Source organism: Apium graveolens, chromosome 6 (genome assembly GCF_009905375.1).
Source record: "Apium graveolens cultivar Ventura chromosome 6, ASM990537v1, whole genome shotgun sequence".
In the NCBI taxonomy this organism is placed as follows: domain Eukaryota; kingdom Viridiplantae; phylum Streptophyta; class Magnoliopsida; order Apiales; family Apiaceae; genus Apium; species Apium graveolens.
In genome coordinates this window covers 89,523,534-89,540,323 of record NC_133652.1, presented here as the reverse complement: position 1 = coordinate 89,540,323, position 16,790 = coordinate 89,523,534, and the positions used below count along the sequence as shown (strand labels likewise).

Below are 16,790 nucleotides of genomic sequence, written 5' to 3'. Positions count from 1 at the left end.
TGGCTACCTGGATGACGATTTCAAAATAAAGAGTTTTCCAATTTGGGCCGAGAAAGACAATTATAACTCTGAATCGAGTGGTCTTGGCATCGGAACAATCGATAACCTCTTATCAAATATTTCTTGCTAATAAAAGGGTACACCAAGAGGTGTCCTCGTTCACATACTTTATCAGATTCTCAAATAGAATTGAATTCGGAATACCAATATCAAATTGATACCCTTACTATGATTTCAAATTTCAATATTCAATTTCATCCTGATTAAAAGAAAAGGATTCCCGAGGAATCTATGGATATTAGATCATCCATGTTTTTAACAATTTTTTAAATATTTACAATCTCGACTGAGAAGAGTAAGTATGAAAGAAGAATCAAATGAAGATATTCATTATGAATATTCGTCAATGAATTGAGGAAAAAAAAATTCTTGGATAATTGAAATAAAGTATAAATAGCTCTGAGCCGAACATGAAGATCATAATCTATGAATGAAAGTTCATTGATCAACTAAAAGAATTGAACAAGTTCTGATGCGGAGAAAGACTATTCAAGATGGTCACATTAGAAGTTCAAAGTAGGGAACAAAAAGGATTGCCTGATATGACTTATCAAGGCAATATGAATGATCAATAGTTTGGAGGGAGTAGTGTGACGGTGAGTAGATGCCAAAATAATTCACTGATTATCCTAACCCTTGTCATCATCCGTCTGAGGATGATTCCATCTCTTCATTTTCGCAATTCCATGTTTCAATTAGTGTCTCCCTCAATCCTCATTTTAAAGTCACTTACTAACTTGACTTTCGTAAATATATTTGTCATTCTGGTATTTCACCTCGAAGACCTTTCTCAGAATTATTCCAAAAGCATCTGTTAAGCCGATAGGGGCCTGCTACACGCATCCGTTACTAACTACAAGTGGCCAGTTCCTTCTGGGAACAGATTAAAAGGATCTTTTAGGAATCTCAATGAAGTCCATAAGTTCAGTGGCATGTGTGTGCAAGTGAACATACATTACCGTATATATTAGAGGTCTACGAGTATATATACGCAGTATCCGACATCATTTCTACCAAAGAATTCCTCTCTAGACTCATTGGTCTATTCTTTTAGAAGGTTCTAAGATCGAACTATCGCTCGTTGTAATCTTACGCCTTTCAATTGTAGACATGCCATCAATTCTCGATGCTCTCGATATCTGAGCTAAACCATCATAACCTTACATATTAAGCACACTAATAATATCATGTAGTGTAGTCGTCTTATGATAACATTCTTATTTTAAATTCAAATCTTCCTTAATAGAAAATATCCTTAAGGGTATATTGGACACTATCTCTGGTGAGTTCGTGATTAATACGATATTCACATCCTCCTTGGTAAAATGACACCTTCAACTAGTTTGGGTCAATTACCTCAACTGTATAATAATTAGACTTTATGGTTCTCACATATGATGCCCCTTCATGGGAAACCTATAAAGAACTACGAGTAACAAGGCTCGTGTTATCAAAATTTACATATGGTGTTGGTAATATCGTCTTTACCCCCAAATACCCCGGAGACTCAGCTTCGAGTTCTACATCCACATCCTTGTCAAATCATATATGATTATAATTTGTCTTCTCATCATTCTGATAATCTCTAATGGTTCTATTAGTCACACTTTAATACCTCAAATATACATTTAATCTAACCTACACATTGAGGCTATATTCGGTAGTCCAATGATGAACTCTATATGAGCTCTTATGAAATCTCACATCTTAGACAAAATCCTAACACTCTCGTCTCTAAGTACTATAACTTAATGCTCTGATACCATTTCTGTAATGCCCCCAAATCCGGGGTTAGGAATTCGGATCGTCACGCAATCATTCAATCATGTGTAACCTGCATTAACTCAATAATCCAATAATTCCATATCACAGACCCCCAATCTCACACACTCACAAGTTATAACCTTAGAAATTACGTACAACAAGTATTATCTGTTAATAAAACTCAAATGTACTTTACAGGATCTCAAACAATTATTCATAACCTCTACATGAAGTTACAATAATTACGACTGATATCTTATACCTATCTGATATTCTGGCCCAACTGAGACAAAGTTGTCAGGGATTCTCCCCATGACTGCAAGCTACTAAGTCCCATACCGACATACTGGTTATCTATTGTGTTGTGACATTTAAAAGAAAGCAAGAGTGAACAATAATGCTCAGCCATAATAATATACAGTATGAAAAGACTGTATGAGAAATTCAAGTATAATTCCATATATGATAAATATGTTTATTTAAAAATAGTTTTCCTTGGTGATACACACCTTATTTCGAAAATAAGTCTTTTGTGGACTTATTATCCTTCGAATACCTTAATGGTAAACCCAGCACCTAGGCTTGGGTTACGGTATTGCATCACAATTCTAATTGGAAGAATAGGACATTCACTAGAGCCACCGCATACGATGATCAGTCGTACTACGGAAATTGTAACATTTTCTACTAGTAGAAGGACGATTCCCTTTTTATTATTGGTTATCACCCTGGCCGCATTCGGGCCTTTTCTGTGTCCAACCCTCTCAGGTACACATTTCGTGTCTATCCCTCTCAAGACATGTTTTTCCGTCCATCCCTCTCAGGTACGCATACTCCACATGTTCATCAGTATATAAGATACCTTCTCATGTGGTAGTAAATTGGTAGTCTCCCCAGTCCACGAAGTACTGGAGTCTACCCCTCCTTGTCCTTGTAAGAATTCCATCATATATCTAGAACTTATATTGTTCCCCAAGCATATTGCTTGTTTATAGGTACACTTTGATTTGTATGTATATATATGTACTTCCGAGAATTTTCGGAGGAATAATTAAGGTTGTGAGTTGACCGTTGTCAACAGATTTATTACATAAGGGGGAGTTTCTTTTGAAACTATAATCAAAATATTTAAAATAAGTCGAGATAATATTCTCCGACGATCTAAAATTATTCGAATGATTTTCCGAAAATCAGAAAGTATTTTGAATCAGGTTCTATGATTTTTAAATCATAAATAAACCTTTAAATAACTAATGCTTAATAATCAAATATTAATCGTTGAATAATTAAACCTCGAATAATTATACTTTTAAAAGAATATTTGAAATAATATTCCTCAACTAATTTATGTTTACGTAATTTAAAGTGATCTTTAATATTTAATCGAGTTTGAAATAAATAAGCGTTGGAGAATACATCTCCTATAATAAATGATTTGTTAAATAATGCTCATTATTCGAATAATAAAATATAGTTGAGGGAATACGATCATTGGAAATCGTTTTAATAAAAGTTCGAGGTATTTAATATTTCGTAAGTGGACGTTGAGTCCCTTGAAACGTAACTACTATGGACCTTAATCGTCCTATAAATATGACCGGAATGATTCCCGAGTTTTTATTTTATAAAAACAAAACTGATCGACTCTCGGTCTTACAACTTATACATCACGCTCTACTATAGCGCTAATATTCTTAAATAAAGCACCTCCGGAATACTTCCAGGTTTTCATCAATTTTTACTGACCGATCCTCGGTCTAAAATATACACACACCACGCTACTCGCTAGCGTTAACGTTCTCAATTATAAACTCCTCCGGGATACTTCCGGGTTTTTATAAGCTTACACCGACCGACTCTCAGTCTAAATATAATATTTCGAACTCTGTATGAACATATACTAGAAATTATCAACAATTGATTAATTTAATACATCTCAAACTTCGTAAAACTATTTTAAAGCAATCTCATGCATATATAACAGTTTTGTAAAATATTCACAACACAACAGTTCTTAAAAGGTAGGGTTTGAAAACTTGCCTGGAATCCAAGATACGTTTTCCGACTTCCTCTCGTTCCGGGTTTTCTATTCAACAAATATAATAATCTTAATCAGCATTCCTACTCCCATCACCAACTTATTTTCTAATAAGTTCAATACTTCATAATTTTCAATATTCGACCGACTCGAAATAAGTATCAATCCTTGGTTGAAACGGACGGTCAATGTAGTCTTCCAGAGTTGACTTTACCGAATGTTACTATTACGCGACTCTCATTCTATCAATTTTAATAAATTTTAAAATTAGTATTTTAATACAAAACCACCTCGAGGAGCTTCTTGAGTGCTTGTAATATTTATCCTAAAAGTTTTATTTTGATAAAATGAATTTAATTAGGTGAAAAGCATTTCAAAAGTTCGGTCAACTACGTAGTTTTAGTATTCAAACCGCTTTCACTAAAACATTAATATCTCTCAAACCGTTAACTCAATTGATGCACCGTTTTCGCGTGCGCGATCTAGACAAAATTTAGAATACATCATTTGAAAATTATTTTCTGATAACAGGGGTGAAAATCCCGAAGTGGCAGTTTCCTAACAGGGGTTATTTTTGACAATTATACTTCGCGCGACCTGGGCTCCGACATTTTTATAAAATTGAAAAATCAACATTTTTACTTGAAATTTTTATGAAAGCTAATAAACTCTATTTATTACTCTCTGTAAAAAATTTATAATTTTTAAATATTTTTAAGTAGATCATTTATATTTTCAAATTTCATAATTTGTGGCAGTTTTGTCTCGTAAATCTCTTTTACTAAAACGGTCATTACTTTTGATCGTAAATCGGAATCAAGCGATTCAAGCATCTAAATGATCCTCATAACATTTTCTATCATAATCAAGTCTCACTTTTCAGGAAACTATAGTTTATACATTCGGGAACTTCTGCAAAAACTTAAGTTGAGTTTTGTTCGTTTTAACGAGGTTACGATTACGATCCGAGTTTCGTTTACGTCTTAAATCATTATACCACCATCAACAACCATCAAATCATTATCTAAACACTAACTCCTCTCAATAACATCATGTTATTGAGGCAATAATCATCAACCTTAAAACTAATTAACTAAACATAGAGATAATATGAAATTAATCATCAAAACCTTACTTATATCCAAGATCCTTACTTTTCTAGAAACTTAAAACTTAAACAAAGTTTGGATGAATGTTTATACCTTTCTTGAAGCTTTTTAATACTTAATAAATTCCTAATATCCTTGATGAAGCCTTGTTCTAGCTTTAGGAGCCTTAAACTTTCATGAAAAATCAAGAAAACAAGTTAGTGATTTTCAGAGTTACTATTCACCCTCAACTTCAAACATTTTTATAAAATTGAGAACTTCATGGATGGGCATGAAATTTGGTGCGTGACTTACCCATGATATGAGAGAGGGTTTGTAAAAATTTGGTGATTTTTTAATGAGTAGAACATGAGATATGAATTTTTCTCTCCATGGTGTTCTTGAAAATCAGCATGGTGTTTTGTGAGAGAGAGAGTTTGTTGCTTCTTGAATGCTTCTCTTGGAAGATTGAATTATGTGACTTGTATATCTTCTAGTATATATCCTAGGAATAGATAATGTTGGCAAATCTTTGGACAATTCTAGCTAGCATTGCTAGGTTACAAGCTAACTAGTTGGCCTTTTAGGCTTTAGCTCACTATTCTTAGCCTTGGATGATCATTCCTACATCTCTAGCTTACTATTTGATAAAGTAACCATGGTTACTTTTCTACCATGGTTGGTTAGCGTGATAAGTTTATTTATTCATTTACGCGTTTGTTCGGTCGCTTAATCATTTTCGTAATGATTTCTCGTAAACGGTTCGCGGCGTAAATTCTTTCGTATTTATTCTTTATGTTTTGAAGTATCATTCTTGGATATAAATCTATAAGATTTTAAATTCAAAATTATATTGTGATTCCCGTAATCCTCGATGGTTCGTAAATACGGTCATTTTTCAAAGTTCGTTTTCTTCGAAAACTAATATCGTTTACATACACTCATTTGGTACGTATAATCACAATATCAACTCGGAATCTTAAATTAAAAACTCGTATATGGTGTGGTCGCAAAAATTTTTATTAAACCGCAAGGTTACTATTCATAAAGGTCTTTTACCGATGTCAAAATTTGGGTTCTTATAGCAAATCAGAATGTAACTCCTGATGTAGACACAAATCCTGAGATAAAAGCAGATCCTGATGTTGTGAACTTGATAAATGATTTTAACTCTGATGAAAAGGTGATCAAAGCATTAAATGAGTCAGCTCTTTCTCTGGTAATCACTCCTCACATTTCAGAGGCTGATGAAAAAGAAAAGATTAATAGAAGGGAAGCTGATCAAGCATGCAAAGAATATTTGCAGAGAGTTTTAAAATCAAAGAGGGAGCTATGGCATAAAGCAGAAGGGAAGACTGATGATTTGTCTTCAAGCTATGTTCCTCTCGGCAAGAAGAATAGAAGATGGAAAGACATCCATGTATTCAATTATTCTAAAGGGTTCAAGCATGTTGAATTTGTGTCAGCTGGGTTAAGAGATTCTATCTCAGAACAGGAAGATGTTGATAAGTCCATCAAGAAGCCTTCTTGGGTGGTGTACAATGAAAAACTGAAACTTATCAAATCTCAAACCAGAGGAGGCATTGATCATTCCAGCATGGAGATCTTGGAATATGATCTGCTTGATACAGATACTCTGATAGAAAATCTTTGTGAAAGAATTTCTCCTTCACATCTTGAGAAAGTTGAAGCTGTGAAGATTGTTCATAGAAAGATAAATGATAATGATGTCAGAGAAGAGATTCTGTACTTTTTCAGAGATGGTAAAGTAAAAGGCTTTACATTGCAGCAACTTTTAATGAAGACTGTGACAAAAATGAAATACATTCACTATCTTCTTAGAGTTGAGAACAAAGTCACCAGAAATTAGTCTTCTATGATACTTGGAATGATCAGAAGAAGAGTCATGACAAAAGATGATAAATACAATGGTGATTATGTTCCTAAGTATAGAACTTATATTGTTCAAGAAATGCAGATGAAAAAGGGAGCTGCAGTGCTCCAAGTTTTTCTCAACAGTCCTCAGTTATCCTTCAGTCCTGATCATAAAGGTTTCAGTTTAAGCTTCATGTTGATTGATGATCTTGAGATAAGCAAAAGTTCAATCAGCTATCTATCAGCTTGGAGAAGACACTGAAGAGAAGAGAGAGTTGAAGAAAAAGCTTGTTAAAGTCCTACGAGACAAGGATGAAGAAAGATTAAAGAACTTTCTTGGAACAACTGTCAGTTATTTGAAGATAGTGAAGTAAGCTTTACTCCTTGTAAATTTTGTAGATTGGTTTTGGCATCATTGAGAATGGAATTTATGCTTCATTGCATTAAGCATAAATTGGGGGAGATTGTTACATATTAAATTCTCAATGATCAAGAAGAAGCTCAGGATCTGGCTGTTCGGATGTCATTAGGATCTGATGTACCGTTAGGATTTGGTATGTCATCAGGATTTGTATGACATCAGTATTTGAAGACAGTCGGCATTAGAGAATCTGTTCTGTTCCTTATAATGTGGAGCAGATATCTGTTACGTCTGAGAGATAGGACTTTATCTGTTTAGTTTAAGATATGTATCAATTTCAGTTAGTTTTTGATGATGCATATCTTAGATTAATTTATTGTAGCTGTGTAGTATATAAACACAGTTTCGGTCATCACTTGGTTAAAAGAACACTCGAGGATCATTCGACCTAACAGCTCTCAAGAACATCAGTATTTCTTGAGAGGATTTTGTAACAGTTTTTATCAGATATATAAAAAACTGTTATATTTTATTACTTGTTTGAAACATTTATACAATTGTATCCAACCCCCCTTAAATAATTGTATCTTTACTAGGCAATAATTTAAAAGCTCATTTCCACCTCTGACTAGTGCCCTGCAACGACTCAACACAAAACACATCAAAAACACCAAATACTTAGTCCAAAACACCAACTTAAGCCGATATAAAGCGTTCCAAGTAGATATAAAATCCACTTATCACACCCCCAAACTTAAATCGATGCTTGTCCTCAAGCATAAACAGACTCAACACTAATAACAAAACTACTGCATGAATGCAACTAAATAACAATGCAACGATCCCCTCGGAATAACCATAACTAAATCAATAAGCAATGTCTCTAAGAATGCAATGACTTTAAACAGAGTTCAACTAAATCCCATAAACCAACATACAAACCAGAAACGTACATGTGTGAGATGCTTATCATATATACTCTCAACACTAGATCAATAACCATATCATATCCTTCGCCAAAACAATCACAAATTTTTAAATAGAATAGACGTTAAACACATAATGACTCACAACACCTCAATTTTACTAGAGTTATACAAGGATCATGCTATAATACTGAAACACATCAAACACCAATGCTTATTTGACCGTGCAATGAATGAGGTCCCAAAAGACTTATACAATAATACCCATGTAGCGAGCGTTAGGTTAGCAGATCCTAGACTATACAAGCCTTGGGTCACTAGGCCCAAAGTCCCCTAGAACTTAATTGCTCGAGTATTAAATAGCTCACCCTTTGTCAATTTTGCATATACTAACACAATTTTTTTCTTTTCTTTTCTTTTCTTTTTTCTTTTTTTTTTTATTTTTTTTCTTGTTTTGTTTTTCAATGATTCTGAATGAGTCGTTTCGCTCCATCTCATTCAACCCTAGACTACTCATAAAAATATGAGCCGACTACTAGCCATTTGACGCCTAATTTTATTCACAACTAGCAATGATATCCATGTTTTTCCCGAGTTTTAAAATTCAGTGTTCCTACATCATTACGACAATAACAAAAATTCTAAATATAACCAAGTGATTAAATTCCAACAAAAAAACAAGTATTTTCATGATCTAGTTCAAAAGCAACCTATAAGACTTGTGAAAAAAACTTTGTTTCTGGGAATGCAAATCAATTCATTAGGACTTAATTATCCCTCTATTCGACATCACTACACTCAAATCAACACCAGCCTACCAATCAGAAACAGCTCATCCTACGGCATCATGTTATATGCATGCAAATACAACTACATGGACTCACATAACAACATAAACAAATATGCAAACAAATATGACCTACATGAACAATCATGTAAAAATAATGAATGAACTACAACTAAATATATAATATAAATCTATATGAACACGACACACAACTAATCATTACATTATTACCCCCCAAACTTAAAATATTCAATATCCTCATTGAAGGTAATAATAAGGATACAAGGCATACCTAGTCATCGGTGGGATCACCCTCCTCGGGTGGAGAATCAGGTGGCGGGTAAACAGTGCTTGTTCCAAATACAAGCCAATCGACCTCGACACCAGTGGCTCTAAAAGTAGTACTCAAAGCCTGTGTCAAAGCCTGAGAAAAACGGCTATGAATTTCATGCATGGCATCCATACACCTAGTCAATCTCCTGTACTGAGCATCTCCAAGTCCAGTCCTATTCCCTGTCTGCTGTGCACGAGAAGATCTAGCGGCTGCATGAGAGGATCTAGCAGCTTCCTGATGTGCCTGAGAAGAACCCCCTGCATATGTCTGGTCAGCTGGCTGGCCACCCGATAGATGATCATATGTATAACCCAATCCCTTCTCATGGGCTTTACCGCCATACCACTCCTGCATCACCGAAATCATCGAGCTATCAATGGGAGCACTCGGCATCTGCAGCTGCTCATGCTCGGGCCACCTAACACCAACCGAAGTACACAACTTCATAACAATGGAGGCGTGAGGAATCGCTCATGTGGTTCCCCCTTGCAGAAAATGCAGCATACTCTGATGAATCACATAGTCGAGATCAATATATTCTTCATTCAAAATCCCCCACAGCAGAATAGCCCGATCCACAGTATACTCATGCAAATGTGAAGATGGCATGATATTAGCACACAGAAACAGGTTCCAAGCCATAGCATACATGTTCATACAAGAAGCAAGGAAAGTAAGCGGCTCAGTGGTGCCTGCTTTGTACTTCTACTCTGTTCCTGGAACACACAACTCTGCCAAAATGTAATCGAAGTCCAAATCCTCCCTAGTCTTCTGCACCCACTCATCAGCAGTCCTAGGCCTCGAGGGTTGATTTATAACCTGATGAATAGCAGTCGGATGATAATCAATAATCAACCTACGAACAACAGAATACCCATTCTTGTCCTCCTTAGCATTTGCGTAAAATTCCCGCATAATGCTCATCGAAACCATAACGGGTGTCTCACAGAAAGTCTTCCATCCCTTCTCAACAATCATCTCCAACAGCTTCCCATCCTTAGCTTTGGATAAAAGTCCCCTCTCCTTAGCAATCAGCTTAGCCATCAACCTAGTGAACTCCGCTTGAGCCTCCAGTGAAGTAAATATGTTCTCCGTGCCACCCACACTAGAATCCTCGGTAGATGAGGGATGGGTGCTACTACTCCCCGTGGTTCATGCTCTTTTGGGTTCCATAATCATAAGTGATAGCGATTTGGGTGTAAGTATTGTATGTAGGAGAGGCTAGGGTTTGTGGGTATAGAAGATGTGTTTGTATGTATGTAGATATATATATATATATAGGAAAGAGATAAGAGGGGTGGGGAGTTGTTTAGGCTGTAGAAATAGGGTTAAAATTAGGGTAGAATTCGGGTTTGGGCTTGGTTTAATCTGATTTTCTGTTTTTTTCACTCTTTTTTTTCCTTTTCTAGGGACCTCGCGTAGGCGCGCCATGTAAAGCGCAGGTGCGCCGCACTTCTGGGAAAAAAATTCAGTTTTTTTGATTTTTTTTCTTTAGCAAAAATATAACAAATACATGGGCTGCCTCTCACGAAGCGCTTGTTTTACATCTTTAGCTTGACATGAAACTTCAAAATCAAGTTGTCGCAAGAACGGCGCTCACCACCTCATGGTTCGCCGTATCCCCTTAATAATGCTTCAACCTCTGACCATTTACTTTGAACGCTTGGTCCGGATGCTTATCAAAAATTTCCACAGCTCAATGTGGAAACACAGTTTTGACAATGAACGGACCTGACCACCGTGACTTAAGCTTTCCCGGAAAAAGTTGGAGATGAGAGTTGAACAATAGAACTTACTGACTAGGAAAAAATATCTTGTGCACTAACCTCCTATCATGCCATCTCATGACCTTCTTCTTGTATAACTTGTTGTTTTCATAAGCCTGTAGACGAAATTCATCGAGTTCATTAAGTTGGAGCATTCTCTTTTCTCCAGCATCTTCCATGTCAAGATTCAGCTTCTTCAAAGCCCAATATGCTTTATGTTCTAGCTCCGCAGGAAAATGACACGCCTTACCATATATCAACTGGAAAGGAGACATGCCTAGAGGAGTCTTGAATGCAATTCCGTAGGCTCAAACAGCTTCATCTAGCTTCAAAGACCAATCTTTCCTTGACGGACTCACAACCTTCTCCAAGATTCATTTGATCTCTCGATTAGAGACTTCAGCTTGCCCATTAGTTTGAGGATGATAAGTTGTGGTCACACGATGATTCATATGATATCTTTCCATTAATGCAGTAAATTTGCGATTGCAGAAATACGATCCCTCATCACTGATTATGACCCTTGGAGTACCGAAATGTATGAATATCTGCTTATGAAGAGAATTGATCACCACCTTAGCATCGTTGGTTGGAAAAGCTTTAACCTCAACCCATTTAGACATATAATCCACCGCCAAAAGAATATAATGATTATTGCATGACGAGACAAATGGCCCCATGAAGTCGATTCCCCAAACATCAAAAATCTCAACTTCGAGAAGCACATTGAGAGGCATATCGTCTCTCTTAGACATATTTTTAACTCGTTGGCAGCGATCACATCTCAACACGAACTGATGAGCATCTTTAAATAAAGTAGGCCAAAAAAATCCCGCTCGAAGGATGCGGGCAGTTGTTTTCTCTCCACCATAATAGCCATCATACACAGTAGAATGACAGTCTCGCAAGATACCCTCCGTCTCACTATACGGAATGCACCTTCTGATAATCTGATATGCCCCCTGTCTAAACAAGAATTGCTCATCCCATCGATACCACTGCACCTCATGTAAAAACTTCTTCCTTCGAGCATAAGAGAGTTCTGGGGGAATAACATTACTCACAAGATAGTTCACAATATCTGCAAACCATGGTTCTTCTTCTTGCACCCCAAAAAGTTGCTCATCTGGAAAAGATTCATTGATCAATATCTTATCCTGTGAAGCTTTTCCTTGATCTTCCAAACGTGAGAGATGAGCATTTACCTGATTTTCCGTACCTTTCTTGTCTTTGATTTTTTAGCTCGAATTCCTGTAATAAGAGAATCCATCGAGGTTTTGAATCTTTCTTCGACACCAGATATCGAATAGCAGCATGATCAGTGTAAACCGTCACTTTTGTACTAAGCAAATAAGATCAAAATTTATAGAAACCGTAGACAATTGCCAAAAGCTCCTTCTCTATAGTAGTGTAATTCAGTTGAGCTCCATTAAGGGTTTTACTAGCATAGTAAACCACATGAAAAATGTTCTTCTTCCTCTGGCCAAGAACAGCTCCAACTGCAAAATCACTAGCATCATACATCATCTCGAAGGGCTCATTCCAATTAGGTGCAGTAATAAAAGGTAATGTAGTCAAACTCATTTTCAAACTCTCGAAAGTAGCCAAACATTCTATATCAAATTTCAAAGGAACATCTTTCTCCAACAGATTGCACAAGGGTTTAGAGATTTTGGAGAAGTCTTTGATGAATCGCTGATAAAAAACCGCATGACCAAGAAAACTGTGAATTCCTTTAACAGAGATTGATGGAGGAAGATTTTTAATAACCCCCACCTTGGCCTTATCCACTTCAAGACGTTTGCTAGATACCTTGTGCCCAAGAATGATACCATGTTGCACCATGAAGTGACATTTTTCCAAATTGAGCAACAGATTGGTCTCAATGCATCTTTTCAATGACTCTCCATCCTGTGACTGTCCGAGTAGGAATGAGCTCATTCTATTCATTAGCAACAACTGTAATGCCCCCTTTCTTAGGCACACACTGCACTGGGCTCACCCATGAACTATCAGAAATAGGATAGATGATCCATGCATCCAGCCAATTAAGAATTTCTTTCTTCACTACCTCCTTCATTGCATTGAAGACATTAAAAGTAACGTCCTGATCCTGAACCCTCATAGTAAGCTCACCCTTCTACAAATCGATCAGAGTTCGACCAGTAGCTAAGAATGGTCTCCCCAAGATAATGGGAATCTTCTTATCTTCCTCAAAGTCCAGAATAACAAAATCATCAGGAAAGATGAGTTTGTCCACATTAACCAATACATCCTCCACTACACCTCGAGGATAAGTGATGGATCGATCAACCAGTTGTAAGGACATATTTACAGGTTTTGGATCAGGCAGACCAAGTTTCTTGAAGATAGACAATGGTATCATATTGATGCTAGCTCCCAAGTCACACAAGCACTTGTCAAAAGATAAGTTTCCAATAGTGCATGGTATCGTGAAGCTTCCTGGATCTTTAAGTTTAAGAGGTAGTTTTTGTTGCAGCACAGCAAAATGCTCTTCCATTAGAGAAACGGTTTCCAACTCCTCAAGTTTAAGCTTCCGAGAAAGAATACCCTTCATGAACTTAGCATAGCTCGGCATTTATTCTAGAGCTTCCGCAAAAGGTATGTTAATATGTAATTTCTTGAAAACCACCAGAAACTTGGCAAATTGTTTATCGAACTTCAGCTTCTGAAGTCTTTTAGGATATGGAGGAGGTGGATAGACTTGCTTATCTCATGTATTTTACTCAGGAGTAGTGTTTTCAGTAGAAGTCTTCTTCATTTCCGCTTCAACCCCCTTCTGATCAGTTGTTTCCTCAAGAATTGCATTTTCTGAAGATGGCAAGGGCGCGGGCGCACCCACCATCTGGAGAAATTTTTTAGATTCTTCATTTTGATGATTTTTAGGGCTAGCGACCTTTCCAGACCTCAAGGTGATTGCCTTCAACTATTTCTTGACTTCCCTCTTACTTGGATTAGCTTCTATATCACTAGGAAGAGTTCATGTGGTCGGTTAATAAAGCATTGGCAATTTGCCCTATTTGATTCTCCAGAGTTTTGATTGAAACCGCTTGGCTTTTGCACATCAGCCTCAACTCCTCCAACTCAGATTTTTCATTCAAAGATGGACCTGCACCTACATGAGATTGTTATTGCATTCCCTGTGGCTGAAATTGTTGCCTTGGTGCAAACTGTTGCTGAAAACCAGGAGGATTAAAAGGCTTGTTTCCAAACTGCTGGTAAGGCTGTTGCATACCACCCTGATTATTGCTCCAGCTGAAATTAGGATGGTTTTGGTTCTTAGGATGATAAGTGGCAGGAACTGGTTGTTGTGGTCTCTGAAAATTGCTCACAAACTGCTCCGACTCACTAGATTTAGTACATTGATCCGTCGCATGTGCACCTGCACACAACTCCTTTAGCCAGAGAATCCAATTTCATAGTTAACGCCTTTAGCTGAGCAGCTATAGCCATAGCTGTATACACATCCAGAATTCCGGCTACCATGCCTTATGGTAGTCTCTGAGTTGGTAACTAATATTCATTAGCGGCCATCATCTCAATTAGCTCATAAGCTTCCTAATAGCTCTTAGCCCATAAAGCTCCACCTGATGCTGCATCGAGCACAGGTCTTGACTGTGTTCCCAAACCATTATAAAAGCAATTTATCACCATCCAGTCAGGCATTCTATGACGAGGCTACTTCCTAAGCATCTCCTTGTAGCGCTCCCAGGCTTCACATAGAGATTAACCTGATTGCTATGTAAATTGAGTAAGAGCATTCCTGATTGCAACTGTCTTTGCCATAGGAAAGAATTTAGTAAGAAATTTCTGAGCAAGATCCTTTCATGTCGCAATAGAACCTGGTAGTAGAGAGTGCAACCAGCTCTTAGCTTTATCCCTCAAAGAAAATGGGAAAAGTCTTATTTTCACAACATCTTCCGAAACACCGTTGAACTTGAAGGTGTCGCAGATCTCGATGAAATCCCTAATGTGCATATTGGGATCTTCCATCGGAGAACCCCCAAACTAGAATGAATTATGTACCATTTGAATTATGTCAGGCTTGATTTCAAAGGTATTAGCTGTAATGGCTGGTCTGACAATGCTAGACTGAATGTCATTGATTTTCGGTTGAGAATGATCCTTCAACGCTTTCGTTTCTGCTAATGGTTCTCCCATTGCAATGATCACTTCCTTTTCTGTTTCTTCTAGTTTATCCTTACGAGAATGAGAACGTGTTCACATACATGCTCAATCGAATACCTGAAACATACAAACAAAGTAAACTCTGTAAGAGAATAATTCGAGTGAGTGAACTTTAACGACCACTAATGACAAGCAAATAAACTAAATTTAACACCGATCCCCGGCAACAGCGCCAAAAACTTGTTCACACAAAACCACGCAAGCGCACGCAATCACAGGTAGTATAAGATTAAGTTAAGTTCGTTCCCACAGAGACTAGTTTAAACAGAATATGCACTTATGCAACAATGTATGGTTATTATTCACTGCTAAGACAAGTATCAATTTTGAGTTAACTAACTAATTAAAGTGATATAACTAGCATGCATTAACTAAAAGAATAAAACCGATTTACTTATATGAGATAAAACATAGGATTCTAACTTCATTAAATACTTCATTCAAAGTTTATGCATTTAATCTTAGCATGTGATAGTGATGACAAGTAATCAGATAACACAAAATTAGTATACGATATCTTTCGATATATGTATATCCTACTACTAAACATCCACAAATAAGATAGAAGTTGAGCAGACACCAATTATGCTTAGACCCTATATGTCTATAAGATTTGAAAACATAACGGTTTAATGAGCAAGTTATCTATTGAGATTACATAGGGCAATGTAAGATGGTTAAAATTACATTATGAATCATGCATGACAACATACATAAACCTATGCTAGCATGGAAAGTTCTAAACCTCCCTATCCATTTTCGCTTTAATAAAGATTAACAAATGACTTATTTGTTAGCTATGCATCTAAGAACAATAAGTACAACCATACTAGGAAATCATAAATCACCACACACTAACTATTTAGAACAATCAACTATTGAAATCCAAATAAATCCGCTAGAACCCCATGATAACGATTAGTTCATGATCGAACACATCGTCACCATGGGTGCCAATGAAAATATGATAATAAATGAGTTCAGAATACTACGAGATACTATAAAAGTACTAGGGTTTAGAACAAATAAAAAACAACATCCAAAAGTATCGCCTAAATCAAAGAATACAAAAGTGAAAACTAAATCTTCTTCTCCTTAGCCGTCTTGTGTGCTTTAGGTCTTCTCTATGTTCTCCCTGGATTCCCTCTTCTTAAAAATGTCTTCTTTTCTTTATATATAGCCCTGGTTGACTTGGACTCTCGCAATAACCAAATTATAATCATATCATGATTCTGCAGAATTTGGTTGGCGCGGGCGCGCTCTGTGTCTGACAAATGGGGTGCGCGCGCCTGCTTTCTTTAGAATTTCTGCAGCTTTCTTCTTTTTGTGCTCTGTCCTTCGTACAAACTTCTACGACTCCTTCCCTGATCTCTTATCAACATATAATCATTTAAAAGCTCATTTCCACCTCTGACTAGTGCCCTGCAATTACTCAACATAAAACACATCAAAAACACCAAATATTTGAGTCCAAAACACCAACTTAAACTGATATGAAGCGTTCCAAGTAGATATACAATCCACTTATCAACCAGATTCAACTTTTGTTTGCTTTGGTTTTCTTCTAGTAGTCTTGATATGA

The 16,790-nt window shown here is 36.6% G+C and overlaps 1 non-coding gene across 1 annotated transcript; it reads left to right on the top strand.

The window, feature by feature from the left end:
- Window positions 1–14,684: 14,684 nt before the first annotated feature.
- On the top strand, window positions 14,685–14,789 carry LOC141669632 (small nucleolar RNA R71). Its single transcript, XR_012553900.1, has one exon. It is a non-coding gene; the product is annotated as a small nucleolar RNA R71 (small nucleolar RNA).
- Window positions 14,790–16,790: the final 2,001 nt, after the last annotated feature.